This window comes from Chrysochloris asiatica, unplaced genomic scaffold (genome assembly GCF_000296735.1).
Source record: "Chrysochloris asiatica unplaced genomic scaffold, ChrAsi1.0 scaffold00011, whole genome shotgun sequence".
NCBI lineage: Eukaryota > Metazoa > Chordata > Mammalia > Afrosoricida > Chrysochloridae > Chrysochloris > Chrysochloris asiatica.
In genome coordinates, this window is record NW_006408529.1 from 22,603,710 (window position 1) to 22,611,677 (window position 7,968).

The 7,968-nt window shown below is 38.4% G+C and overlaps 1 pseudogene; it reads left to right on the top strand.

The window, feature by feature from the left end:
- Positions 1-1,428: 1,428 nt before the first annotated feature.
- LOC102826182 lies at positions 1,429-2,593 on the top strand (annotated as a pseudogene).
- Positions 2,594-7,968: the final 5,375 nt, after the last annotated feature.

Below are 7,968 nucleotides of genomic sequence, written 5' to 3' on the forward strand. Positions count from 1 at the left end.
AAAATGGAATTCTTCTGCAAATTCCTTGAAGGCTCCTCATATAGATAAACAGATGATACACGAATAAGTAGATGATATATATAGAGATACTCATTTCAAGGAATTGGTCACAGGGTTATGTGGTATCCACCAAATTCAAAATAAATTGGTCAGGCGTCAGACTCCTGCAGGCTGGAATTTTCATCCAAGATCTGGATGCCAGACAATGTAAACCATGCAGAGTAAAGTAAGAGAGAAAATGTATTCTGTCAATAACTTTTCTAGTCTGGAGGTTGAGTACATATTATGAAAACTTTGTTTTCCACTGTTTTTTTTCTTGTATCACTTTATGTGAATTCACATTGTGAAATTCAATTACATTATATTACATTGTTTCAGAGTCTCTTCTGACATTCTGACATCCACTTTGATCTTTTCCTTCACTTTTGTCTTCTCAATGACCTTTTGCTTTCTTCATGTGTATGATGTTCTTAATGTCATCCCACAACTCTTTTGGTCTTTAGTCTTTAGTGTCTAATGCATCAAATCTGTTCTTCAGATGATCTCTAAATTCAAGTAGGATTTATTTAAGACCATATTTTGGCTCTTGTGGAATTGTTTTCATTGTCTTCAACTTCAGTCTGAATTTGTGTATGAGCTATTGATCTGTTCCACAGTCTGCCCTGGCCTTATTTTGGCTGATAATATGGAGCTTTTCCAGTCTCTTTCCACAGATGTAGTCATGATTTCTGTGTGGGGGTCCATGTGTATATTCATCTTTTATGCCATTTTAAAAAGGTATTTGCAATGAAGGATTCATTTTTCTTTAAAAATTCCATCATGCGATCACCAAGACCATATTTTCCAGTTACTGATCCTTCCTCTTTGTTTCCAATCTTTGCATTCCAATCGCCAGTAATGATCAACACATCTTGATTGTATGTTTGGTTAATTTCAGACTGAAGAAGTTGGTAGACTTCTTCAATTTCATCTTCATTGGCTTGTGGTTGGTGCATAAATTTGAATAATAGTGGCATTAACTGGTATTTCTTGTTGTTGTTGTTAAGTGCTGTGGAATCTATTTTGACCCATAGTGACCCTTTATAGGGTTTCCAAGGAGCAGCTGGTGAGCTTGAACCACCAACCTTGCAGTTCAGATGACTTTGCAGTCTGATGCCTTAGCCCACAGAACTATACCAGGTATTCCTTGCAGGCATATGGATACTATCCTATCATTGTACCTCATGACTGCTATTGATATGTTCTTTTTGATGACAAATGTGATGCCATTCCTTGTCAACTTGTCATTTCCAGCATAGTAAATCATGTGATTGTCAGATTCAAAATGGCCAACACCAGTCCATTTCAGCCCTTTAAAGTATTGAAAAGCAGCTTTTCCTCTCGGTTTCATATTGAACTCAAGTTGGAAGAGACGAGTCTGGTCTCAAAATGGAGGGTCATGACCCAAAGGAATGAGAGCAGTTGCAAAGACTGTTTATTGGTGGTCTGAGCTTTGAAACTATAGATGGTAGTTTAAGAGAACATATCAAGAAGTGGGGCACACTCACAGATTGTGTGCTAATGAAAGATCCCCCAGACAAAATGTTCCAGGGGCTTTGGTTTTGTGACTTACTCTTGTGTCGAAAAGGTGGATGCAGCAATGTGTGCCCGGCCATGCAAGGTTGATGGGTGTGTAGTGAAACCAAAGAGAGCTGTTTCTAGAGAGGATTCTGTTAAGTCTGGTGCCCATTTAACAGTAAAGAAAATTTTTGTTGGTGGCATTAAAGAATACACAGAAGAATATAATTTGGAAGACTACTTTGAAAAGTGTGGCAAGATTGAAACCATAGAAATTATGAACGACAGAGTAGAAAAAAGAGAGGATTTGCTTTGGTAACTTTTGATGATCATGATACAGTTGATAAAATTGTTGTTCAGAAATACCACACTATTAATGGGCATAACTGTGAAGTGAAAATGGCACTTTTTAAGCCAGAGATGCAGTCTGCTGAATCACAGAGAGGCCATGGAGGTGGATCTGGCAACTTTATGGGCCATGGAGGGAACTTTGGAGATGGTGGAGGGAACTTTGGTTGTGGTAGAAACTTTGGTGGAAGAGGAGGCTATGGTGGTGAAGGTGGTGGCAGCAGAGGTAGTTATGGTGGAGGTGATAGCAGATATAATGGATTTGGAGGTGATGGTGGCAATTATGGAAGTGGTTCTGGTTATAGTAGTAGAGGGGGCTATGGTGGTGGTAGACCAGGATATGGAACCCAAGGTGGTGGTGGACCAGGATATAGGAACCAAGATGGTGGCAATTATGGAAGTGGTTCTGGTTATAGTAGTAGAGGGGGCTATGCAGGTGGTGGACCAGGATATGGAAACCACGATGTTGGTGGTGGAGGATATGATGGTTACAATGAAGGAGAAAATTTTGGCAGTAGAAACTATGGCGGTGGTGGGAATTATAATGATTTTTGGAAATTACAGTGGACAACAGCAATCAAATTATATACTCATGAAAGGAGGGGGCCAGTTTTGGTGGAAGAAATTTGGGCAGCCTTATGATGGTGGTTATGGATCTGGTGGTAGAAATGGTAGCAGAAGGTTCTAAAAATTCAGCAGAAAGGGGCTACAGTTCTTAGCAAGAAAGAGAGCGAGGAGTTGTCAGGAGAGCTGCAGGTTACTTTGAGACAGTTGTCCCAGATGCATTAGAGGAACTGTAAAAATCTGCCCCAGAGTGGAACGATGATCCATAGTCAGAAAAGTTACTGCAGCTTCAACAGGAAACCCTTCTTGTTCAGGACTGTCAGAGCACAGTTTGAAAAAAGTGCAGTTATTGATTAATGCAATGTAGTGTCAATTAGATGTGCATTCCTGAGGTCTTTTATCTGTTGTAGCTTTGTCTTTTTCTTTTCTTTTCATTACATCAGGTATTATTGTTGTTTTTAAGTACCATGGAGTCGGTTCATAGCGACACTGCACAGGGTTTCCGAGGCTGAAACTCTTTATGGGAGCAAAACGCCTCATCTTTCTCTTGTGGAACTGCTGGTAGTTTTGAACTGCTTACCTTGTGGTTGGCAGTCCAACTCATAACTACTACGCTACCAGAGCTCCTTTACATCAGGTATATTGCCCTGTAAACTGTGGTAGTGGTACCAGGAATAACAAATTAAGGAATTTTTAACTTAAAAAAAAAAAATATTGAAGAACGAAGATGTTAGTTTGAGGACTAAAGTGCGCCTGATTCAAGCCATGATATTTTTGGTAACCACATATGCATGTGAAAGTTGGACAGTGAATAAGGAGGACAGTAGAATAATTGATGTATTTGAGTAATGGTGTTGGAGAAGAATATTGAAAGTACCACAGACTGCCAAAAGAACAAACAAATCTGTATTGGAAGTATAGCCAGAGTGCTCCTTGGAAGCCAAGGTGGCCAAACCATCTTTCATACTTGAGACATATTGGAAACCTGGAAAAGGCTATTATGTTTGGTAAAGTGGAGAATCTGAGAAAAAGAGGAAGACCTCTAATGAGATGAATTGGCACAGTGGCATCATCAATGGGCTCATATGTAATAACAATTGAAAGCTTGGCCCAGGATTGGGCAGTGTTTTGTTCTTTTGTGCATAGGGTGAATATGAGTTTGTACTGACTCTATGGCACCTAACAACTACATCAATATACTACATTATGTTGAATTCTGGAAGAACAACTAGACTAGTATTTGACCAAACCACTGGGAATCACAACTTAGTCAAGTTGACACATACAATTAACCATCAGAGATTGCATTTAGTCAAAAAGCTAAACTGTCTTATTTAAATGAAAATGAAACTATCAGCATAGTAAATTCATTAGAGAGCAACACTCTATTGTTTTCCATTAGAGAGTTGTTGTTAAGTGCCCTTGAGTCATCTCTGATAGTGACTCTGTACATGGTTTCTGAGAAGTAGCTGATGAGTTTGAACTGATGACCTTGTGGGTCAAAGTCCAGTGGTTAAATACTGCTATACCACCAAAACAGGAGAGTGATTCATTCGAAGTCTTTGAGTGGTTCCTCATAAGTGTAACTTAGATATTGAAAGAATATGAAGTCACAGCACTCCATAGTTTGCTTCAAAGATATCCCTGGCATGCTTTCCTCTCATCTTACTCATTTTGTCATCAATGAGGTTGTCCCTGCATACAAGGTTTGGAATTTTAATCTATGATAAATTGCAAATGACTTTCATCTATTGGACACAAGCCAAAACCTCAAGGTATTGCTTCTTTGTCAAATGTACTACCCTCAAAAAGTTTACAAGTTCCCCCAAGTATTTGAAAACACGAATCAAAGTCCTAAGGAAAACTTCAAAAGAAAATACCATTATTGTTATTTTGCATATGAATAATGTAAAGCCCAAAATGCTTGATGTTTTCTTGGGGAGGAGAACACAAGAAGAGAAATACATACTTTCTCCCAGAACTACCAATAAGACAAACATTGTTGTTGGATGAATTAAACACAATAAAAATCAAATACACCAATCTTCTTTGTATAGGTTTTGGAAGCTGAAAATCTCATTTGCTCCTATTAGAGCAGAGTAGAAGAATAGCAATTATTAAGTAGAGTGGCATGGCATTTTTTATTCTGAACAAAACCTGGTGCTATAATTAACTGTGAATTCCTCTGAATTGGGCATTCTGCTTTTGCCTCCACTCTGTCACTGCATTAGTATAAACACAGGTGACATATACTGGAGCACTGGTCACCCCTGAAACCACATTTCTGCTGTATTCTCCAAGCTGTCTTCACAGACTATCACAGCTCACTACAGAAGGAATTTACTGGGAAATTGCTTTTTGGAATTTGTAGTTTTCCAGAGAAAATATGTTAATCAAGGAAAAATTGTAATTAATAATAGATTAATGTGCATATGCCTTATAGCATAGTAAGTGAAGTATTGGGTTGCTAATTGCACAGTTAGCAGTTCGATTCCACCAGCTGCTCTTCATAAACCCTATACAGGGTTGCTCTGAGTCTGAACTGACTCGAGGACACTTAACAAAAGCTATATGGACATGTAGCTGGGTTTCTGGTGTGGCAGTGCTGAGTAAGTACTAGAGAGCTAACTGCAAGGTTGGCAGTTCAAACCCACCAACTGTTCTTGGAAAGCTTTAGATTGGGTTGCTCTGATGGCACTTAATAATACCAATATTGGCATGTGCCTAAGTTTTGGAAATGAGTCTCAAAATAACTCACCAATGTAAACATCTACAATATTAAGATGAAATGTCATAGTATAAATTTCCTGAATTTTTAGATGTATAAATGCAAATAAAGCATAACAGCAATGATGATAAAACTGTACAATAATAACATCTGAGCACTTCCTATGCTATAAACACTTTATTGTACAAAATAATTTATAAATTATTTTGGAGAATAACAATCTCATGAAGAAGTTATTATATTATTCCCATTTAACAGATGAGGAAATAGAGCATAGAAAGATTAAAACCAAACTTACTGCAGTCAAATTAATTACAGCTCATAGTGATCATAAAGGACAGCCCCCACTGAGTTTCTGAGGCTGTAAATCTTTACAAATGTAGGCTAATGGGTTCCAATCACTGACCTTTTCATTACCAGTGCAATATTTAACACACTGTGCCACCAGTGATCCTTATAGAGTGATTGTTGTTGTTGTTGAGTGATTGTTGCTGTTGTTATTGTTAAGTACTGTGGAGTCGGTTCCAACTCATAGTGATCCTGCACATGGTTTCTGAGGCTGTAAATCTTTACAAAAGCGGAACGCCTCATCTTTCTCCCACAGAACTGCTGGTAGTTTTGAACTGCTGAGCCCAAGGTTGGCAGCTCAACTCATAACCACTACACTACCAGAGCTCCTTTGTTGAGTGATTAGACAACAGAAAATCATTTATCCACCATATTTTCTTTGTTTAAAATTAAATTCCTTGTTTATCCATGAAGACTGTCTCCACTCATCTTTTTATAGGACTGACATTTAGATTCTCAAAGATATGGTCAAAGCAAATATTCATGCATACTCCTTGTTAAATATTTTTTATATCATCCCTACTTTCAGGGGTAAGTCAAAAAGTACTGCTACACCCCCACTAAGACTAAAACTCAAAGGGAACACATGAGCAGGCATGTAAGCTTGCTGGCAACCACGTTGGTCTATAGATGAGTGGAAGAGGGGGAAAGGCAGCAATGAAGAAATGGGCTGACTTCAACCATAGTCCATTGACTCCTGTTGACCTGGAGATGAGAGAGAGAAGAGGAAGGACTGATTGGTCCAAAGTGTGATGAGATCTGTGGACACCTGAGCCCATGGAAAAGGACATAACCACAGGGGTCTAGAGCTGAAAGTGAAGCATTCAGCTGATATGAAGTGAGGGGAGATGCACAAGAACATCCAAGCATGTAGATAGTACCCATTTGGCTTAGCCTTGATAATCAGAACTCGACTAGAGGAAGATAAAAAAAAAAATTGATAAAGAAAATGAGAGTAAATTGCTACAATCTGATGAACTTGACCTATATTCATGGAGGTGGTTGTTGTTGTGAAGTGCCATCGAGTCGATTCCAACCCATAGCGACCCTCTATAGGGTTTCCAAGGAGCAGCTGGTGAGCTTGAACCACTGAACTTGAAGTAAAAACAACTTTGCAGTCTGACACATTAGCCCACAGTACCACACCTGAACTCATAGAGGTAGTAGCTCAAAATACCAACAGAGAGGGAAGGAGTCTTCAAATCAAGTGTCAATGCTATCCCCTTGGTATACATGGTACATAGGGATGGGCAATTTAGACACTGACTACCTAAAATAAGGGGGAGATAAAGGCATGAAGTAACTGACTTACAAGGTTACAAGAGGGAATTTAGTTTAAGAATGTGTGGGAGAAGATAGAGTCCCCACTGAATAGTTTTCATCTTGTCTAGATGAGTCTAGTAAAAAGATGAGGATAAGATTCTTATCATTCTATAGTGAGTAATTGTTATCATGATTAACTGTGACTGTCACAATTGTAAAGATAGAAGTTTTGTAACAAAATGGGGAAGTAGTTAATCTTACAGGCCAGAAACAGAGGGCCCTAGGACCATGAAGGGAGAAGAACACAAGCAGATTATGGACCCTATCCAGAGAAGCAGTGACACCAGAGATGGAGGCAGAGATGGGGACATGGAGAGAGGGAGCAGCTGAGGACTCTAGATTCATGGAAAGAGAGGGCCTGAGAGTTGGCTGTCAGGAGGCAGACTTGTAGAATGTGCCCTTTGGTGGTGTAAATTATTATATATGCCTGCATTAAAAAAAAAGAAGAGCTAAAATGAAAAGAGAGAAATACTATTAACTGATGGTACATGGAAGGGATTATAATCATTGTAATGAAGCAAAGTATATGATTTGTTGAATGTAAAACTGATGATCTGCCTTGTAAACTTTCAATCAATTCATAATAAAAACTTCGAAAAAAAAAAAAAAAACTGCTACAAAACCATAGAAACGTTTATTTAAACAAAATATCAAAATGTGGAACTTTCATTTTTCAACATATCCTCCATCTAGATCTGTATACTTCTAAAGGTAGAATTTCCTTCTAAACCTTCCAAAGAATTGTGAGCTATTCAATTTATAGTACATCAGAATGGCAATTTGGGCATCCCTGAGAGATTCTAATCATGTTTGTTTTAAATATTCTATGAGTTTGGGGAACAAAAGGAGTCTAGTGGGACAAGATCAGGCCTATAGAGTGCTCAGGGTAAAGTTTCCCAATTAAATTTTCATAGTACAGCTCTGGCTACTCTCAAAGAATGAACAGGTGTGTTGTTATCATGGAGAAAAAAAAAAAAATTCCCAGCACCAGTTTACTGGCCTATTCTCACTGGAAATTATCTTAATTTTTTTTTTCCTAACAAGCCCCTATGATTGCCTTGTATCCTTTTTAAGATTACGCTTGAATGTTCCAAGGAACT